Genomic DNA, 19,923 nt, shown 5'->3' with positions numbered 1-19,923 from the left:
TCTTGAAACAGGCAATTCTTTAATAGAAACTCTAGAACTTGACCAATTTACTCTTTGGCATGATCCTATCTTTTCTAAATTAAAACACACACACACACATATACACAGTAATTACTTATCCTTGTTGGAAGTTCTATTATTGTATGATTTCCACTATGAAACTCTCATGAGTGACTCTGTCCATAAGGCCCTGAGGTACAGTCTTTGAAAGTTTGCAAGACTCTTTCCTTCCGAGGTATTGTCTCCATAGATTGTCTCTTGTCTGACAGAAACCTGGCCTGGGAAATGCCCTTCCCCGTTGGGAGAGCATTGAAACCACTATCAGGTGCTAATGATTTCTGAACCAGACAAAAACAACTGAGAGACGTGAACACAGATTTCTGTGCTGTCATCCCCTTCCTGGTGATTTATTAACTGGAAGGCACTGCTTGCTTTCAAAGACGGAGAAGTTAGGGAAGGTCTACACTCATCTTTGCAATTTCTTAAGATCCTAAAAACAGATATAATAGTATACTGACCTAATTTTCCAGGCGAGGGTTACCCAATAGGTCAGTCAGCTAATTCCAGATTTTGATGTACTGTGAAAAAGTATGGTCATTGGATCACGAAGTCAGCTGGGGGGGAGGAGAGGAGTTGGCCCTTAAGGGGAAGATAGATGACAGATGACATCATCATTGGCAGTGGCCTTGCTTGCCTTTGGGGACCGAAGTTTCATAAATTATCGCAGATTAATGTTTGTGCAGCACGAGTTGTATAGAGGCAAAAAGATATGATGCACTTTGTAAGAATTACTAGTACTCGGAAAGAATTTACCACAAAAAAAAAAAAAGATATTTCTGTTTAAATGAGTCTAAAATCATAGTACAGATCCAGTCCATTTTAAAACTGATTATTGTGACATATCAAGGCCAGAATTTTATTATAATTAGTATTGTTATTGGTGATTAAATATTGTGCCAATAGATCAGAATAAATATAATTTCTTTTTCATTAAAGACTGCCAGTTTCACATTTAACCTTGTTGTTAAAAAAAATTCTGTATAAATGTAACTTAATTGGCTGGCTATTATAGGCAAGGGTGGTCTTTTGTCTGTAAGTGGCTACATAATAAATATTTTAGGCATTGTAGGCCATAGAGTCTCTGTAGCAGTTGTTCACCTCTGTTCTTGTACCATGAAAGAAACCATACACAATATATAAATGAAAACATGGCTATGTTCCAATAAAACCTTATTGACAAAGGGAGGAAAAAATAAACAGGCAGCAGGCTGGACTCAGCTCACAGCAAAAGTTTGCTGATCCCTCTGCTGTAGTATCACAACAGTATAATATCTCCTAGATATACCTTCATTTACGCGACCACTCTCTTCTTACATTTAGATTATTCTCCAAATCTCCTTACTCTAATAAAAAAGCTTTAAACAGATGTCTCTATGATTAAAACTTTCTCTGCATTTCCAAAGTTGCCCTTAGAATAGATTCCTAGAAGTGGAATTTCTAGGTCAAAAGCTATAAATACTTTTAAGACTTTCTATTCTTTTGCCACTTGTGGGAAGTGTGAATTGGTGTGTCATCTCTGGAAAACAGTTTGGCAATGCTTAATTGATGCCTCCCCGAGATCTCACTAGTTCTAAATATGATCATTAGTAAAGGCAAAGAAAGATAGCTGGGTGGATTTTATGTTTAAAAGAAAAAGAAAGAAAGGTATTATCCATTTGCTTTTATTCTACTACGAAGTTTTCATTTATATCTTGGCCCATTTGTTTCTTTTCTTTCTCTTTCTCTTAATTTTATCTTTTCCTTTCCAATTTTACTTCTGTTAGATATATTTTAGGTGGTAAAAATCTAGGAGCACAGATTCTAGAATCAGATTGCTCAGACTCAGACTCTGACTGCCACTTCCTGGGTGCGTAACCTTACTTACCTTATGTTGTTGCTCTGAGAAAGGAAAGTAAAACGCTTTATATATTTATACTTAACAAATAGTAAATCTTCAATGAATACTACCTATGACAATGATAATTCAAGCACAATTCTTTCTTTAGTTAAATGCTCATTGTGTGTCTGGTAATCAAATGCATTGTCTTATAACTTCATTATGGTTTAATTTAAAAAATGTCCCTCAGTGTTTTTAGCTGTAAGTTATGAAGACAGGCTCTAAATTGATTGGTTTTCCAAATAGCTGGCCAATTATTCCAATTTTTTTATTGAATAGTACATTCCTTTTTCATTAGTTTGAGCTGTGACCTTTATCAAATATTTTGCTTTTTCTCATTTTAGTGTCTGCCTCTGGGAAACCTAGTGTCTTAAATTTATCTGTTGGTTTATTCTGGCTTTTTCACCATTGACTTAATAATTGTGACTCTGTAACATTTTAACACTTGATAATGCGACTAACTTGTATTACTCTCATCAACCAGGTTTTTTTTCTTAGACATTCTCAAAAGTGTATTCATCCTCCCAGTTGTATTTTTAGCCATGTTGTCAATTTCCAACAAGAATTGCAGTTAGGTGAATTCGGATCAGAAGTACATGCTACTTATAGAATAATTTGAGAATTGACATTGTTATAATAAGCATTCTTCCCATCCTGGAGCATAATGTATATTCCTGTTTATTCCATTTTTCTTTTATATTTTTCTTGTTAAAAAAAAGATTTAATTTATTTTTGAGAGAGAGGGAGAGCACACAAGGGGGAGGGGCAGAAAGAGAAGGAGAGGGAGGGACAAGCAGACTCCTTACTGAGCATAGAGTGGAAGCCGGGCTCAATCTCAAGTCCCTGAGATCATGACCTGAACTAAAATCAAGAGTCAGATGCTTAACTGACTGAGCCACCCAGGCACCCCTCTTCTTTTATGTTTTTCAATAGAATTGTGCCACTCCCCTTACCATGTAAAAATAATGTTTATTATAAATTAATTGTGTGCAAGGCATTGCTCTAAGGACTTGCCATGTATTAGTATTTTTAACTCCTAAGACTATAAGAGAAAGTTTATCATTATCCCCATTTAACAGTGGTGACATTGAGAAACATGGAGGGTGGGTAATGTGTCCCTGATCACCGTATGCCCAAAGTCAGAACCAGAATCTATCTCCAAAAGCCCATGTTCTTAGAATCTGTGGTATACTCATCACGTACATTAAATGTTAAGAAAAATTTTAGATATATTATAGTATTGTGGCTGTGTGAATGAGACCCTTTTCCCCAAAAAATATTCCTTTTAATTGGTTACTGCTAACATAGAGAAGAAAAATAATTGCCTATTATTGATAAGCCCTTACAATTTGTAAGCAAAAATCTACTTCGAAAGACTTAAACAAAACCCAGAAAACTGGATGCAGATTGTATTTCAAGGAAAAAAGGAAGCAAGCTAAAATTGAGATGTTTCCACTAACAAACTTAGTTTTGTTGTTGTATTTTTTCCCCTGCAAATTGGGAAAAGAACAATTTGAGTGTTATAGCAGAATATCTTGGTTAGTTTGAGGGGGAAAAAACTGTCTTCAGAATAGAGTTGGAGAAACATGACCAGTGATAATTCTATGTTGTGAAAAGATCCATGAACACCCAAGAGATGAAATTTGAGTTTTCTTGCAAGTTAGCAGTCTTTTCTGTAGCTTCCTTGAGATTTTTTGCTCTGCTCTCCATAAGAAGAAATTAGTAAGATAGTACTGGCTTTTAAATATTTCACTACATCTACTAGAGTTTTTCATTCTCTCAATACCTTGTCCTTCCTGAATGTTATAATATCTGTCTGTACCACTTTATGGACAAATTATACAACTCTATGCCCCTCTGACATATATGTGTGCTGCTATACAGGTGTGAAGAAGTGTAATCAACTGTTGTCAATCAAATAATAGGCTATTCAGAACAATTAAAACATCAACCATTTGGAAATAATCTTGCCAGAAAATTTCCTGACAGTTTGCTATTGCTACATGAATGTCACTCTCAGGAAAAGGAGATGATTTCTGATTTGAGGTTAGAGCTTTAGAAGACAAAGATCCCTACACAACCAAACAAACTATAAGAACATGTGGTTTTCTAGAATGCAAGGTGATCCATCGGCCCATCAATCTCATTCATGGGACAAGAGTTCTCTCTCCAATCCTGGCTGCTACACTGATAGGTTAAGAGTGAAGTGGATTATGTTATATCCAGGAGCTACAATGAGAAAGACACAATATGGACAAATCTGACAAATCACCTTCCTTGAACTCCAGAAAATTTATGTATGATTATGTTGTTAAATATAAATCCATCAGCCAAATCGAATGGCACTTGCTATTTGTTGTTGCTACTTCATTTGTTCTCCTTCATCCTCATCTTTGCTCTTTATAAAGCATTTTATAAAATATTTGCTTTTTATAGAATTTCCCCATAAACCCAGCATTTTCTTCTTTTTTCATAGGATTCCTCTTCTACTATACTTGACTTTCCTTGTATCACTTATCTTTCCCCACTAAAATGTAATACTTCACAGAGCGGGGAGTGCATCTATTTTTTGGCATATTCACAGAGCCTAAAAGAGCATGGGGCATTTGGTAGGTGTTCAATAAATATATGTTGGATGGATAATACAACATTGCTTGGAAATTAGGAGTGAATTGTCTTTTTCTCTTTCAAGGTTTTTCTGAGTAGAGGGATCTGTGCTTAACTAGTATTTGATGCATTAATTACTCCAAAAATATCTTATTTGGGCTTTTTATGTCCTAAGCCCTCTGATAGGTTCTCCGAAAGATTTAGAGAAAGATGAAGCCATGGGTCTTGTCATGGAGATTCTTCTACTCTATGAGCAAAGATAAACCTGTAAAACTGTGAGTACGTAACAATATGGTAAGTGTTAAAATAAAAAAACAAAAACAAAAAACCTTAGGAACAAATAGTTGGCCCATAATTAGCAGCCATGATACAGAGACAATCCTTCCAGAAATGGTGGATGATTAAACCAAGCACCAAAATATAGATAGGAACTTCCTAGGATTCTGAAATGGTAGAGGACATTATGAGATTTTTCAGAGGTATGAGGGTGTTAAAAAGCACAGTCTGTTAGTCTCCATGAATCTGGGATTCTGGGCAATCCATACACTTGAACCTGTAAGTCAACCTGAGGCTCAAAATGAACCACAGACTCTCTACCAGTTACACAGCTGTCCCCAGGCTGTGTTGGCAAAAGGGGTGTGAATCTCCAGAGCGAGCCAATGATGAAGTGCTAAGATGCCCTCAGGTTTTTCTCTAATGCTTCTATCCAATAGGAGTTTCTCCTCAAATATTTGGTGACCATGTGGTTTGGCTGAAGGGAAGAAGGTTTATGAACATAGCATAATATTGGCGTCAGAATGTCCTAGATATCTGGGTCCTAAGGGACTGACTGGGCTGGACATCAAACCAAGATTCTGATAAAAGGAGATAACAGAGATTGGCCAAAGCAGGGAAGGTGCTTTCTTAGCCTGAGTCAGAGGTAGCAAGAGAAGCTTAAGAAGCAGCTAGCTCAAGAAGTTTTGAGCCCATGAGTAGGTAAGTCAAAACTTTAAACTTCAGTAATTTGTAACAGTAGAAAATATTTTTTTCTATTGCATTAAGTTAATGCTGTCGTCTTTGATCTAGCTGGTTCTGCTCTGAGGATATTGCCTTTAATATTGTCTCTAAAATTAATGTTAATAAGAATTATTTAATGATAATTTAATTTTTATAATCATTTATTTAATGTTGAACTATATTGCAATTAAAGATCATTTGGGATCTTTTCATTTCACACATGAAAAAAACTGAGCCTCAAAGAGAAGAAATGTTTTCTTTTGAGTAACACAATTAGTCAAGGTTTGTGATGGGAATAAGTATCTTGACTTTTAAGCAGATAAGTTTGAATTCTAAGTCCTGTACTCCTTATTTGTGTGAATTTAGATAAATTACTTTATATTCTGAGCCTCAGGCTTCTCATCTGTGAAACGGGAGTTAGAGGCCAGGGAGATAAGAGAAATTATATTTGTAAGTTCTCTAGCCCAGGGCCTTTCTCAGTCCAAACAGGAAGTAAATGTCAGCTGATGTTATAAGTGCCTCAAATCACAGTTTGGGTTTTGCTCTGAAGATGTAGTCTGGTATTGCAAACCTGCATTTTGGATTCTATAACCATAGATGGGAACTCTCTAAGTGAATTTCAGCTGGATTTCTGTCTTGATGGTTTTGACATAAAATAAACACTCATGTTCCCTTGTCTTTTGAATGGCAAAGAAGACAGTATAGTTAATTGCTTTTCAAAATCTAGTGATGCTTCTTCCCACCGTTTCAGATCATCAGTCAAACAGTGATAACATGTATTAAGCTTTGTGATCGGCAAGAGAGTAAGATACACCTTGGAAACCATTACAATGAGGTATTACTTCATACCTGTTAAGATGTCAATTACCAAAAAGACAAGAGATAACAAGTGTTGGCGAGGATGTGATGATGATGTGGAGGATGCAGGCACTCTTGTATCTCATTAATGGGAATGTTAGTTAGTATGTGCAATGTGAGAAACAGTATGGTGGTCTCTCAAAAAATTAAAACTAGAACTACCATACGACCCAGCCATCCCACTTCTAGGTATATATCCAAAGGAATTGAAATTAGAATCTTGTAGACATAATAGGCACATAATATGGAGTCTTTATCTCTCAGACTTGTGCAGATGAGCCTCCAGCAATTATCAAAAACAGTTCAGATTTTTCTACCCTGGCACTGGTTCCCATAGAAGTTTCTGCTCTTGTAACTTGTGACTCTCTGCATTTCCCTGTATGTGCCTTCAATTTTGGTGGTAGCAATTTGCCCTGGTGGATCTAAGAAGAGTTGTTGATTTTTTAGCTTGATCAATTTCTTATTTGTCGTTAGGATGATGGGACAATTTCCACATCAACATGCCAGACAAGACCCATCAGTCTTAAATTAAACATTTTATATGCTTTAATGAGGGAAACATTCTAGAAATACAAGACTATGATATAGCGTATATGTCTGCTGCTTTTAAATTACCAGACTTGGGAGCTCATTCTTTGATTCTAATCATTTTCCAGGTTATCATCTGATAAAGGAGTTAATTAATCATGTTATTAGCAATAAGTTCCCAGATGCACCTATGCAGAGTAGATCATTTTAAATGGTTAATTCCTAAAGACAAGGATGAAAAGAGGAAAGACTATTTGGAAAATAAAGGTTTCTAGATAATTTAAGTCAACAGAAACAGACCTTGAATATTCTACCTAAATCTCCAAGTCATCCCTAGTCTTCAACCTAAATTTATTTGAATTAAAGTTCAAATTTTGTCTCCTCAAGAGACCCTTCATATGAGCTTTGGTAAATTTTCAATTATGTATCAGCCCACAGTGCTTACTATGAAAGGGGAGTGCGCACAATGCTCCTTTTCAGTCCCTTTAGTTTAGAAGAGTTTTGCAAAAGGAATTAAAGGGACATGAGTGGAATAGCATTTAAGGAATCAGAGCATAATACATCAAACCAAGTAAGTGAGGTCTGTGGAGCTACTATTTGTTTTTGGTAGATTTACCATTACTATCCTTTAGTGATGGAATCTATTATTTTTCCAAAGTCTCTCAGACAGTCACTTTTTTGTCTGGATATATTTAGGTCCTAATATTGCAGAAGACCTGGTAATGTGCTGGTAAGAAACAGAGCTCAGGAAGTCCACTTCTCCTAAACTTTTTTTTTTTTAAATTTATTTATCCATGAGAGACACACAGAGAGAGGCAAAGACATGGGCAGAAGAAGAAGTAGGCTCCCTGCAGGGAGCTGGATGTGGGACTCAATCCTGGGACCCCAGGATCACAACCTGAGCCCAAGGCAGACAACCACTGAGCCAACCAGGCATTCCCTTCTCCTAAAACTCTAAAAGTGTTTCTTAATTTGCAGAAGATTTCTGGAGTTGTAAGCCCTAGATTCATGGCTTCCTCTTAGTTAACAAGACTCTTAGTTAACAAGACCTTGAGGCAAATACTTGACACTTTTTTCTTAAATGCAACACTCGGGGAAGCCAGTGTATCAGTCAAGTTTCGCCTTTACCTTGCCAGAGGCAGATTTCTTCAGATTTGAGATGTGTTCTCTAAGTTTTCACTGCTGAATTTGCTGGGCCATGCATGTGGAGAAGCTAAAGCAAAACAAAACAAAACAGAAATCCTTTTTTATATTATACGCAAGGCCTTTTGGCAGTACTGGAGCCTTGATTTATAATTTGGCAATTAAATTTTCTTTTGTACTTGGAGAAAATTTTAGACATGGTTTCACAGTGTCCCTCCACCCATTGGTGTCAAAAGACTTAAAAACAATTATTATGTAAGCTTCAAAGGTGTGAAGGCCATTTCATCTGGGGGTTTTGTTTCTCTTTTCCAGCTGACTCTCTGGAAGGCACATTTCTTCTCCAGGGGCAAGTCTCTTGTTGCTGGGTATCACATGCATGGGGGAGCTTTGAAACTGAATCTGTGGACTTCTCCTTCCTACCTCCAAGCCCTCTGACCTCTGCTGCGTTTTTCTTTCCCAGAAATTCTTGTGAAAATGGGAATGAGTGACTTTGAAAATCTAGACTATCCAGTTCAATCATCTTGATCACTACCACAAATCATGGCTGCAGTGGGAAATGTTATTTAAGATATATTAGCCTATATTCTAAAGGAAATTTAGTCATTTATTTAAAAAAATTATCTTCAAAAGTATCTAATGACTGTGAACAACCATTGATTTACTTGTCATTCTGTTTCTCTGTCTGAGTCCCCACATTGAGTTCACTTGCCTTCAAAACACATTAATTTTGAACAGGGTTGATGAAGGACAAAGGTCATTTTTAACAGACTAGAAAATGTGGATTCTCTCAGAGCAGCGCAGCCACACCAAAGTATGAAGCTGCATGTCTGGGTGAAGAGACTCACTGAGGAACTGAGAGCAAGCTAGAAAAAAAATGCACCCAAAGGCAAGCAGATTTGCTCTTAGCAAACAGGAAGCCTGTTGTTGCCTTTCCTTCAGACTATAGGAAAAAGAGTAAATAAGATCAGACTGAGGAAGCAATTCGTATCTCATGGTGCCTACCTACTCTGTGATAAAGAGTAGTAGTAAAGAGAGCAAAATAACACAGGCCATATTTTTCTTCAGGGTCAAGGCATTCTTTGACATGAAGGTCATTTATTCATTCACTTTTATGTTTATTTAAGAAGTCAATATGAAATGCCTACTATGAAGTTACCGTGGAGAGTTAAAGACACAGAGGAGGGTGGGCAGCGGCAGCCAAAATGATGGGGACAAGGCCTTGAGAGGTTTCCAGTATGATGGGGAAGGGCACTGTGCATATACATAATCATAATTTGTAGTGACAAGTGTGATCAAAAAGCCTTGGACAATGTGGTATGGAAGGACTCGCGTAGCCTGAGAGGAAGGGAGGATTTACTGAAGATGCATGGGCCTTGGATAGGTCACTGGTATAGGATATCTAGCTGTTCTAGGCTTTAAACTTTCTTGATTAGACAAATAAAACCAATCCATTTTCATACTACAGTTGTGAATGGCCCTGTAAGCAAGTCAGGGGTAGGATTGAGCAGCTGAGGCTTGAAATGCAAAAGCAGGAGACAGGAGGTGGTGTGGGGCTTTCATGGTCAAAGGTGCCCTGAGTTTTGGTCTCTGGTGGTCTAGGTTAATCAGGTGGTATAAAGGGGAGTCCGTTTGTCAAACTGTACCCATTGCCCTTCAGAAGTGGGCAGTTTACCTAACAAACCATCATGTACATCCAGGACTTCCTCTTCTTTTTTTTTATTTTTTATTTTATTTTATTTTATTTTTTTAGGACTTCCTCTTCTTGTTATGCTTCTTAGAGGTATAAAATGTGGACGTTCCCACCTCAGTGGTTACTGCTACGTGTGTGTGCACGTGTGTGTGTGTATGTGTGTGTGTTACAATTCTATCTAGACCTTAGCCAGGAGCTTGGAGAGTTTAGAAGGGAGCACCAAGCAGGGGAAAATGAAAAACAAGATGGAAAAGTTCATTTGAAAAGGAAAGGGAGAAAAGGGCCAGCTCTCTAGTGTAGAGCAGATTCTGTTTCCTTGATCCTCCATGCTTACTTCTTCCCCAGATTTGTATTGCTTGGTCCTGATGACTTATGGAACCCACCTTCCTGGAGTGTCATTGGTCAAAGTACTATACATTGGCAGAGAACAAAACTGAAAGGCAGCTGGAGTGAAACCAGATTATGCCTATGAAATGGTAGCTTGGGACAAAATTCTATGTTTGGTTTTCTGACATTTTGCTCTGATGATCCTGAATAATAGATAATAGACGGTATAGACAGAATTTGACCAAAAAAAAAAAAAAGAAATTCTAAGTGGGTCTTGCGTGCTTTAATGGGTTAACATATGAGAGTCCTTTGTATTTTTAAGACAACCTTGATGTGTAGATTTCAAAAGATTGTAACTAATGTCTGATTATAAAAACACTATCACTTCTTGAGGCGCCTGGGTGACTCAGTTGATTAAGCCTGGACTCTTGATTTCAGGTCATGATCTCAGGGTCTTGAGATAAGCCCCATGTGGGCTCCATGCTCAAGATTCTCTATCTGTCTGCCCATCCCCCTGGCTCTGTCTCTCTCCCCATCTCTAAAAATAAATAAAATAAAATAAAATAAAATAAAATAAAATAAAATAATAAAATAAAAACCACTATCACTTCTGATTGAACTTAAGTAATTACTTTGACTTGTAAATATTAAGTGTGTGCCTTACTTTCAAGGTGACAATAAGTTACTTATTTATTTGTAGTTGTTTGTTACTTATTTATTTAAAACTGTTTATTTTTTACTGTTAGGATATTGACGTGGCTAAGTCTTTAAGGTTTTCCACAATGGTGGCTGTTATTTTTGTTTAATGATTAAGGAAGGTGTCCCGTGACCAGGCAAATCAGATTTTCTATGGCAGTCTGCCTATGTGCCTTTATATGCTTTTCAATAAAGGCAATCCATTAAAAGGATAATCAAATTTTGTTTATTTGGAAATAAACTCATAAATCAAAAACATATTCCCCTGGACCATATATCCTGATTTTTTTCCCACAAAATTTGGTCATTTTACCCATGATTCTAATAACATGAAAGGGCATAGCTTGGAAAATAGAAAGTTAAAGGAAACTTTCTAGTGAGATTTAAAACGTGAAGTGGATATCGTTTAAATGGAAGTGAGCCTCTGGGGGAAGTCACTTAACAAACAGATGGTTAAGCATTAAGTCTCATTAAAGACTGAGTAAAGCTGGGTAACTCCTATAGATTTTGAAGTGAGGATGATCATATCCTCTTCAACTCTATAATTCGTTGTCTTTACTGAGATTTTGTCAAATTCTTGAATTTCATCTTGCTCATTATCATATCGAATGAAAATCCCATTTGGTTAATCCCAGAGAACCAGTTTGCAACCTTCTCTTTCCACAATCCCATTGTGGTTTGGGTGTTTAGAACATTCAGGAACTTGCAGATCAGTATCAGTTTCAAGGGCTTAAGTAATTTCAGGAAATGAATGAAGTGCCCCATCTGACCTCCAGTATGTGTGTCTGGTTCAAGAGAGCCTGGTGTTTTCTCAGGATGACCCTGACAATCACTTTTGTGACAGTGTGAGCCCTATTCTAACAGTCAGAGGAAGGCACATATTTTTTAATGAAGTAGTGAGAGTTCAAGGGGGAAAAAAGTGACTAACGCAACGTATTAGACCACTGTTGATGAAGAGGAGTCCTGAAAAAGAGTTTGGTATATGCTACTTCCTATTTACTTTTCAAGAGAATTGCAACATCCAAGACAGTTAACATTCAATCAATGGCTGGGTTCTGCCAATGTGCATTTTCCTTCTTTCTAGAATACCCTGCAGAAATCTGTTTTCATTCAAGAGGAAATTTCTCATTTAGATGAAAGAGGCTGACAAGTTCACTTCTGCCCCAAGTGCCATAATGCAAAAGCCCAAGTAGAAGAGGAAGGCCAGTGATGAGGAGAACCTGGGACGCTCACTAGCTTATGTGACTTTGAGGCCAACTTTTTCAAGGCTCATATTTTTATTTGTAAAATAGGAGTGATAATTTTGTATTGACACATGAGGTTATAAGGATTAAACAAGATAACATACTTGAAGTGCTTAACCTAGTGTCTGACCTTTATAGCAAAGGCTACACAGGCAAAAGCTGCTATAAATAGCTCAAGATGGTTGTTTCCCTGTGAGTTTTTCTCTCTGTGCTCATTCTCTTTTAACTAGTTGGCAGTAATGGATTTGTGGCTATTCTGGGGAAAAACGAGGACATACAGAACAAACCTAGTTTCTATTCCTTTATCATGATACAAGCTTTTTCTCAGAAAATGCCTGAAACAAGTGCAATTCAAATGTATAATGAGAGGGTTCATTATTTACTAATAGTTATGTAACTAAAGTAAAGGCCAAAAGGACCAGGGCAGGATGTCTTACTGCGTTTCTTGGTTTACTAGGCTTAGTGGTGAGTTCTCATTTTTAGAGTCTGTGTCATTAGTATAGAATTTGTGTAATCATGAGAATGAGCCCTCAAGGAGAGATTTGTGCTCCCTAGAGAATGGGTACCCTGACTTAGCAAAAAAAGAGAAGAAGACACTTCATGTGGCTCTGCAGTTCTGTGTCTCATTCTGTCCACCTCTGCTGCTGACTGAGGCTGGCTTGAAGTAAAGAGATACTAATTCCTTCCATACATAGAGCAGGTGCTCTTTTTTGAAATTTGGATGGATGACAATTAATATTTTAAAGTCCCTCTAACGCATAGTTGACACTCCTGTGCTTTGGGGAGTTTTGACCCGTTTTGGCACTGTTACCTTGCTGCATGGGCGCCTGTTCAAACAATTCTCGGGTTTCACTGAGCTTATGGTTTTCCATCTGGTTGTTTTGGAACAACTTCCTTTTGTCCACTGACCAAACCAACAAATAGTAAAGGATCAGGAACAAGAATACTAGGATCCAGGTGCCAGAATGGATGTATTTCTGTGACAGGATCCTGCTTCATTTTTAGTCAGAGCACACATTTTTTCCATGGCTCTGAATACCACCATCACCATCCCAAGGGCCAAACTAATGAAGCAGCCTCCATGTAAAGATTCTATACTCCACTCAAAGCCATTTGTACATGAGACATTTCTAACTCACTTCATCAAGAAACCACAGTATTTGTGATGGGGGAAAATTCTGCACCTGAATTGCAATGTATGTATTTGTAGCTCCATTTTCAGAGATAGGCCTGATTAGCATATCATAAGCCAGCAATATTACTGAACATCAGAATGACACATTATACAGTCACCTTTAAGGTGAAATACTTTGGCTGATTTCATTCTAACCCATTAAATTAAAAACCATCTGATAGTTGGTTTGCATGTTAAAAAGAAAGAGCAAAGGAGGACATATCTAAAGTTTTAGCTTATTCTCATAGAATAGTAAATTACAATGAAACTATAGGACAAAAACTTATCCAAGGTCATGGAATTTCTAGTCTGGAAAAAAAAATCTAAGGTTTGACTTTTGGCTTATCTTAACTTTGCCAATAAAACATTGAAACGAGGGGAAGTGAAGTGGCATCTCAAGATCACAGATGAGTAAGTGGCAAAGTTGAGACTATGAGCTAGATCTCTCAATTTTAAGACCAGTTTTTTCAAACTATGTAGTCAGGTTGTGACTTCTTTTCAACATCATACAATTCAATTTTATGTGATTTAATAAACACTTACTATTTTCTACACCTAGTTAGTGCTTACCATCTCATATGGATACCCTCTGAAACAAGACTCAACTGGTTAATGAGATTTAATGAAATGGTCCAGAACTTACTTATTATTTTATTTTAGAAATCATCCCCCCAAGAGTTCTATCTCATAAATATATGTGTGTGCTTATATATTGTTATATATATACAATATCTACTATATATATAATTTTATATATATATATATAATTTTTAAACATTTTTTAAGGATAACTGTTTGAATGATGGGAAAGGTCACGAGTCATAACCACCTATCATAATGTACTACAGAGGTGAAATACCTGTTTTTTTCTGTGCACATTCTTCTTCACAGAGGCATGCTAGGAAATTGTTATTAGTAGAAGCTGTTTTGTCCATTCCTGACTAATTTGAGAGAACTGGTAGCAATCTGCTTCCCATTATATGCTGATGCATGGAGATTGGCGCTGTCATAGCACAAGCTATGTCTGCATGTTTAGATGACTCAACAGTTTGACTTTGCCAAGTCAATTCATTAACACGTTCTTTTACTGATATGTGCAGAGTGCTGGCTAAGCGTCAGGCATCCAAACTGCGTTCCCCAATCATGCTAGGATTTTCCTTTCATATGCCCAAGTGGAAGTACAGAAAACCATTAATGGACTTGCACTGAGGAGTTAACCTGGCTATGGGACAAACCTATTTGAAAGAGAGGCACTGACCCCAAATATAGGTAACCAAAGAAGAATAGAAAATCCACACTCTCTCAGGACAAGTGGTAAAGTACCAGGAGACCAGCCAATAGGTGGAATGTCAGCAGGTTTCAGGTAGTAGATTCAAGCAAATCATTCAAGATCACAGCATCCAAGACAGAGCTCAGAAATGCTTACAGATTAGACGTATCAGTACGCGAAGCTGAGTGTGAGTGAGGAAATTAGCAATTAACAAGAGCATCTATGTCCAGCTAAACAAATAAAATACATAATAATGTAAAATAAATAGTAAAAATCTGCTGGAGTAGAAATGATGAGAAATCCTGGATGTATTTTCTGCACAATGGTTATACGCTATTTTTATCTTTATCTTTTTTCCTTTATACTTAAATCATTTTGACCCACATTTAGGAGTGGCTAGTCCCACCACTAGACTCTTCTATATCTTGGCCCCTCTCCTGGAGGACCTAACTGTACAATACATTACCTGTCACAAGCTTAGAACTTATCAGACAGGAGTGCTTTTGACTGATTGTTGTTCCCTGCCCTCCTCCAGTTACTGATACCTGAGCTGGGCCGAATGAGCTGGATTTGGGACAGTGCTGCTGAAGTGCATAACTTGCACAATTCAGTTTCCTACAGTTCATTCATCTGCAGTTCTTTCTCTCCCTTTTAAAACAAATCACCTTAGGCACTATTACGGGCAGGCCCTGATGCCATACTCTTAATAGCTTGGTTATGTTGGTAATTACAATCATATGAGAGAAGTCTCCCATGTAGAATATGACAACAGCAACCCAGTAAGGGCAGGACATTGGTAATTTGAGTTCCCACTTTAAAAAGAATCTGATTTTTTTAAAACGTGTTTTCCTTCTCTGCTTAAAACTTCAGAAATTTCATGAGCAATGTTGGAGAGTTGGGGTAGTTACACAACATTCAAATTTCAAGCTCTGATAATCTCTGATCTCTAGGAAAAAAAGAGAAGAAAAGAAGTGACTCACCAGCCATCTATGGTTTATGGAATTGTGTTGTGCTACTCTGAGAAAGCAAAATATATTGGCTCCGTAAAGGAAATGGAAACATTTGTCTTCAAAGCGATGTAGGTAAGATGGTTTAATACTGTCCATGAAGCCATGTTCTCTCTCTGAAACATCTGCTGATTTTCTATTAACTGGAGAAAGCAAATATTGTTCTCACGTGGTATCCCCATTTGATGATTCAAGCCAAGTTTGCCCCGGAAGGGGCCTGTGATTGATTGATTGATATTTGCTTATTTGTATTCAAGAAAATGAAGAAACACACATCCCTAAATGTGAAGTTTAAAAGGTTCTCTAAGATTTTTACTTTATTTACAATGGCAAAGAAATCCTGTTTAGTGAGTTTATTAGCATGGAGAATCCAACTCCTCTGTTGTTTTACTTTTTAAAAATTGTGATCCTAGGTCTGGCTCTTTCCTGTGTTTCTCATCTATCATCCTAGCTGATCAACACACAGCCTCTGTCCCTGTATGACACAGTTACCTGTTGCTTTTTGTTTGTGTGGAGGCTTTCGGATAAAATATCAAGAGATTGAGACTTTCAGTGAGTCTTTCCAAACTCGGCTTTCTTTTGTTTCCAGAAGTCTGCATTCTTTTGATTCTATAGAAGTGGTAGGGTTTTACCCTAGTTTAATCTTGGCTCTCTGTTTCTGGTTTGACATAAACGAGGTCTTCTTAAGTGGCTATAAAACTAATGCATATTATTAACACAAAACATTCTCAGGGGCACAGGAAGTTTTGAAAGTGACCTTTGGTACTGCTTGTCTTAACCAATTCCTCAGGAATCAATTTAATCACAGAAGGGATGTTTACAAGAAGATCTGCAATGTACATACGTGTGTGCATATTTTACAGGCTGTTTTCTTGGATTAGCATTAAAAACATGCTGAAAAAGAGGCCAAGCATGGTGTGGGTGTTCCTGTTATTTTATATTTATGTTGGATCCTTGTAAAATCTTTTCCAAAGAGTGAATAAGATTCCTAGACAGAGAAGATTCTGAACTCTGCACACTATTGAAAAACCAGATGAGATATAGTGAAAAGCATTTGCTTTGGGTATTTTGTGTGAGTGGATTAGTGTCACAGACTTGGAACAACAACAAAACAACAAAACAGTAACAACAAAATCCAACTGTAAAGGAAATTAGAAAAGAAGATTTCAAGGATAAGAAATTTTCAGAATGTAGCAATGCTAAGTTGATATGCTATAGAATACTGAGATTAAGATCTGGAACAAATAGAAGAATTATAAAAACAAAAAACAAAAACAAAACCTAGCAGGATAGAAGATGGAAGAGGAGTTGGAAGGATAACATAATACAATCAATCCGATCAATTAGGCACTCCATCATGCAAGAAGAAAGGAAGCTCTTGATCAATTTCTTCAATTCCACCATAATTATGGTCCTCTAGCATGAGTAGGGGAATGGTACCATTGGGGCCAATTAATGACTATAGAGGTAGAATGATATAATATGTCAACACAACCCTGAGCAGCTATCTGGAAATCTCCACAAGATGAGAAAATCTTGAACTCTTCATTTGACTGTTTAGGTATTAAATAAATATAATGTGAGAATATATAGTCAGTCCTGCTGTAACACATGTTTTGAAAATGTAAGTTAGTTCCAGTACATTTGCTATACAAGGAAACAATGTGAGCATAATATGAAATTTGAGCCAGCTGTGTGTTTGCCTAGATGTGATTTTGTCCTCAAGAAACACTAGGTGAGTGAAAACAACTGTACTACCTGGTCTGAGTGGCACAAAAATACACAAAACCCACCTGCACAATCCTTGGACATCTACCCATCATTTCAGTGCACCACATGTGTTACGGACTCATGCACCCATCCTTGGTCTTACAACTTTCCATTAGATTTCAGATAATCTTCCTTCTACCACTTTGTAATAACTCATAATCTATGAACCTTTCTTCTGATGTCCACGGCCACAAGGAAACCTCAGGCCTTTCTCAAGGCAAATACCATATTTATTGTAGTATTTATGCATTCCTTAATACTGAGAAGTGTAAAAAAAAATTTTTTTTTAAAAACCAAACAAACAAAAAACAAACAAACAAAAATACTGAGAAGTGTAAAACTTGGCCATTCCTTCTGTTAGGGTTCTACTTTTTTTTTATTTCATTTTTTAACATATTACTGACCAAACTTTTGAGTATTATGCCCCCACCCTGTTTTCCTCTAAGTCCTTCTTTTCCCCCTAGATCATGTGTAGCATGGTGATCTTTAAGAACACTCATGTCATGTTACAGCAGAACCACTACATCAGAGAGGAGAACTCATGGGTGATGGGAATGGGGGAAGGGAGGAGGCACAAAACACTTTCATGTGTCAGGACTCCATGCCCAGAAGGTGCTCTTTCCTATGAAATACAAACTGTTCACTATCCTCCCTACATTAGCAGGAAAACCTAAACATGTTACTTTGTCTTCATTTGCAAATTTGCCCTCTGGTCATTTTATTCCTAATTCTCCTGTGGCTTCATTTACCTGGGATGAACCTAACCAGTTGGCAGTGCCTCACACTTTGAGATGGGTTTTCCAAAGACCAAATGGACCATTTTCTTGTCTTTTCAAAGAGAGCCACACAGGAAGGAAAACAAGAAATTCAACTTTTAAGCTGGGCTATTCATGGCCTTTGCTAAATCCTGGCAAAGAATCATGGTTTTTCATTACGATTCATCTCACTGATTTCCTAATGGAATGAACTGGCCTTTTCATTAAGGCCATAGGAGAGTGAAGTTGGGTTACCCAAGTCATTAAGTGCTGTTATCTGATGAGTGAAAAATGGATTACTTTTCAGTATGCATTTGGGGATCCCTGTGTTTTCTTTTACTGGGTTCCATTTTGTGAAAATTGGTTCAAGGGGAACGAGAAGGTCAACCTTGCATATTCAGTCCTGCCAGAACAATGTATGTCTTTCTGCTCTGTGGGCAGGCGAAACAAAATAGATGGGTTCAGTAATCGGAAATGTAGTGCTAATATTCCTATTTCCCATTATTAAGAGAGCGTAGCCATCTCACCCACTCAAGAACATTTTATTCCTGTAAATAACAGGAATGTTACTCCATTAGTTTCTTAGCTCTTCCATCAAAGCAGACAGACACACATACACACATGTACACACAGTGACATCTCTTTCTTCTACCAAATCCCACTTCATAGAGATTACAGTTTGCATAAGAGAGGAGAATAGTTTCATTTAAACTTCCTCCTAAATTCACTATTAAGAATATAATGCTAACACTGAGCTTATTAAAATACTCTGGATAAACAATGTAATTACATCTTTGCTGTAATATGAGTGCAAATCAGCATAAAAACACCTTCTGTGATTCATAAGTTATTGAAATGAACACTGTACATTTACTTATTTGGGATAATATTAAATATAATCTTACAAAGTATTATTTTATGCTTACAAAGTATTATTTGGGGTAATATTAAATGTAATCTTACAAAGTATTATTTTATCTTACAAAGTATTTATTATTAATGTTTTATTTTATCTTATGAAGGTCCAATTTTATCTTATTATACTTTTAGTCTATAGCATAGACTAAATGGTTTGCATATCCAATTCATTATATTATTAAATTTCAAATAAGAAGGAAAAATAGCAGGGATTGGGATTGGGATAAGGTAGCACATAGGCCGTTAGATACAACTTCAAGTATCTTCATTACATTCAATCTATCATCTAGGTATTTTGTATATATAGTGTTAAATATTAAGATATTTTGTAATGTGTGTTTTTGTTGTGGGGAAGAGAATGTATTAATACTTAGCAACCTGCTTTTGAAACTCATAGATCAGAAAAGGAGAAACTATGAATACACTTTCTAGAATAACTGTGTGCAGAGGTTTGTCTACACAGTTCTGCTGAATTTTGGCCTCTTCATTTTTGGCCTTGTGAATCGATGCAATAGTTCAATGTGAAATATGGTGCTTTCTAAGCTGGATTGTGATTTACAAGGTACCAAAATAATGGCATTATAAATAGAGTCAGTCAATTTATTGTAGGAAAAAAAAAACATTCAAGATGTATTTTATCTTCAAACAGCACTATAGAAATCTACAACCAAATGCAAGATTTCCAAACCAGTGAAATTTCAAAGTAACTCCTTCCATCTCAGTCTCAACTAGATCTCTATTTTATATAGTATTAGCAACCTGTAGAGATAGCAATGGGAATAAGGGATCTACAGAAATGTACAGAAATCTTCCATTTTGAAGAGTAATAATGGCTGGGAACATTAGCATATGAGCCATAGCAAATAACTTTGAAGACTATAGAAGTGTGACTATAATTTTTTGGTGTCTAATCCAGCTCTAATACTGAAGCTAAAGCTTCAAATGGCTACTTTGACTTAAAAACAAAAACAAGGGGTGCCTGGGTGGCTCAGTCGGTTAAGCTT

The 19,923-nt window shown here is 36.8% G+C and overlaps 1 protein-coding gene across 1 annotated transcript in view; it reads left to right on the top strand.

Moving 5' to 3' along the window:
* The first annotated feature begins 15,427 nt into the window (after positions 1-15,427).
* KCNJ16 (potassium inwardly rectifying channel subfamily J member 16) overlaps positions 15,428-19,923 on the top strand; it is a 70,388-nt gene continuing 65,892 nt past the window's right edge. Inside the window, exon 1 of the mRNA XM_035720347.2 lies at positions 15,428-15,551. The gene's annotated coding sequence lies outside the window, so the exon portion shown is untranslated. The remainder of the gene's footprint in view (positions 15,552-19,923) is intronic.

The sequence above is a fragment of the Canis lupus genome, chromosome 9 (genome assembly GCF_003254725.2).
Source record: "Canis lupus dingo isolate Sandy chromosome 9, ASM325472v2, whole genome shotgun sequence".
NCBI lineage: Eukaryota > Metazoa > Chordata > Mammalia > Carnivora > Canidae > Canis > Canis lupus.
This window is presented reverse-complemented; position numbering and strand designations above follow the sequence as displayed.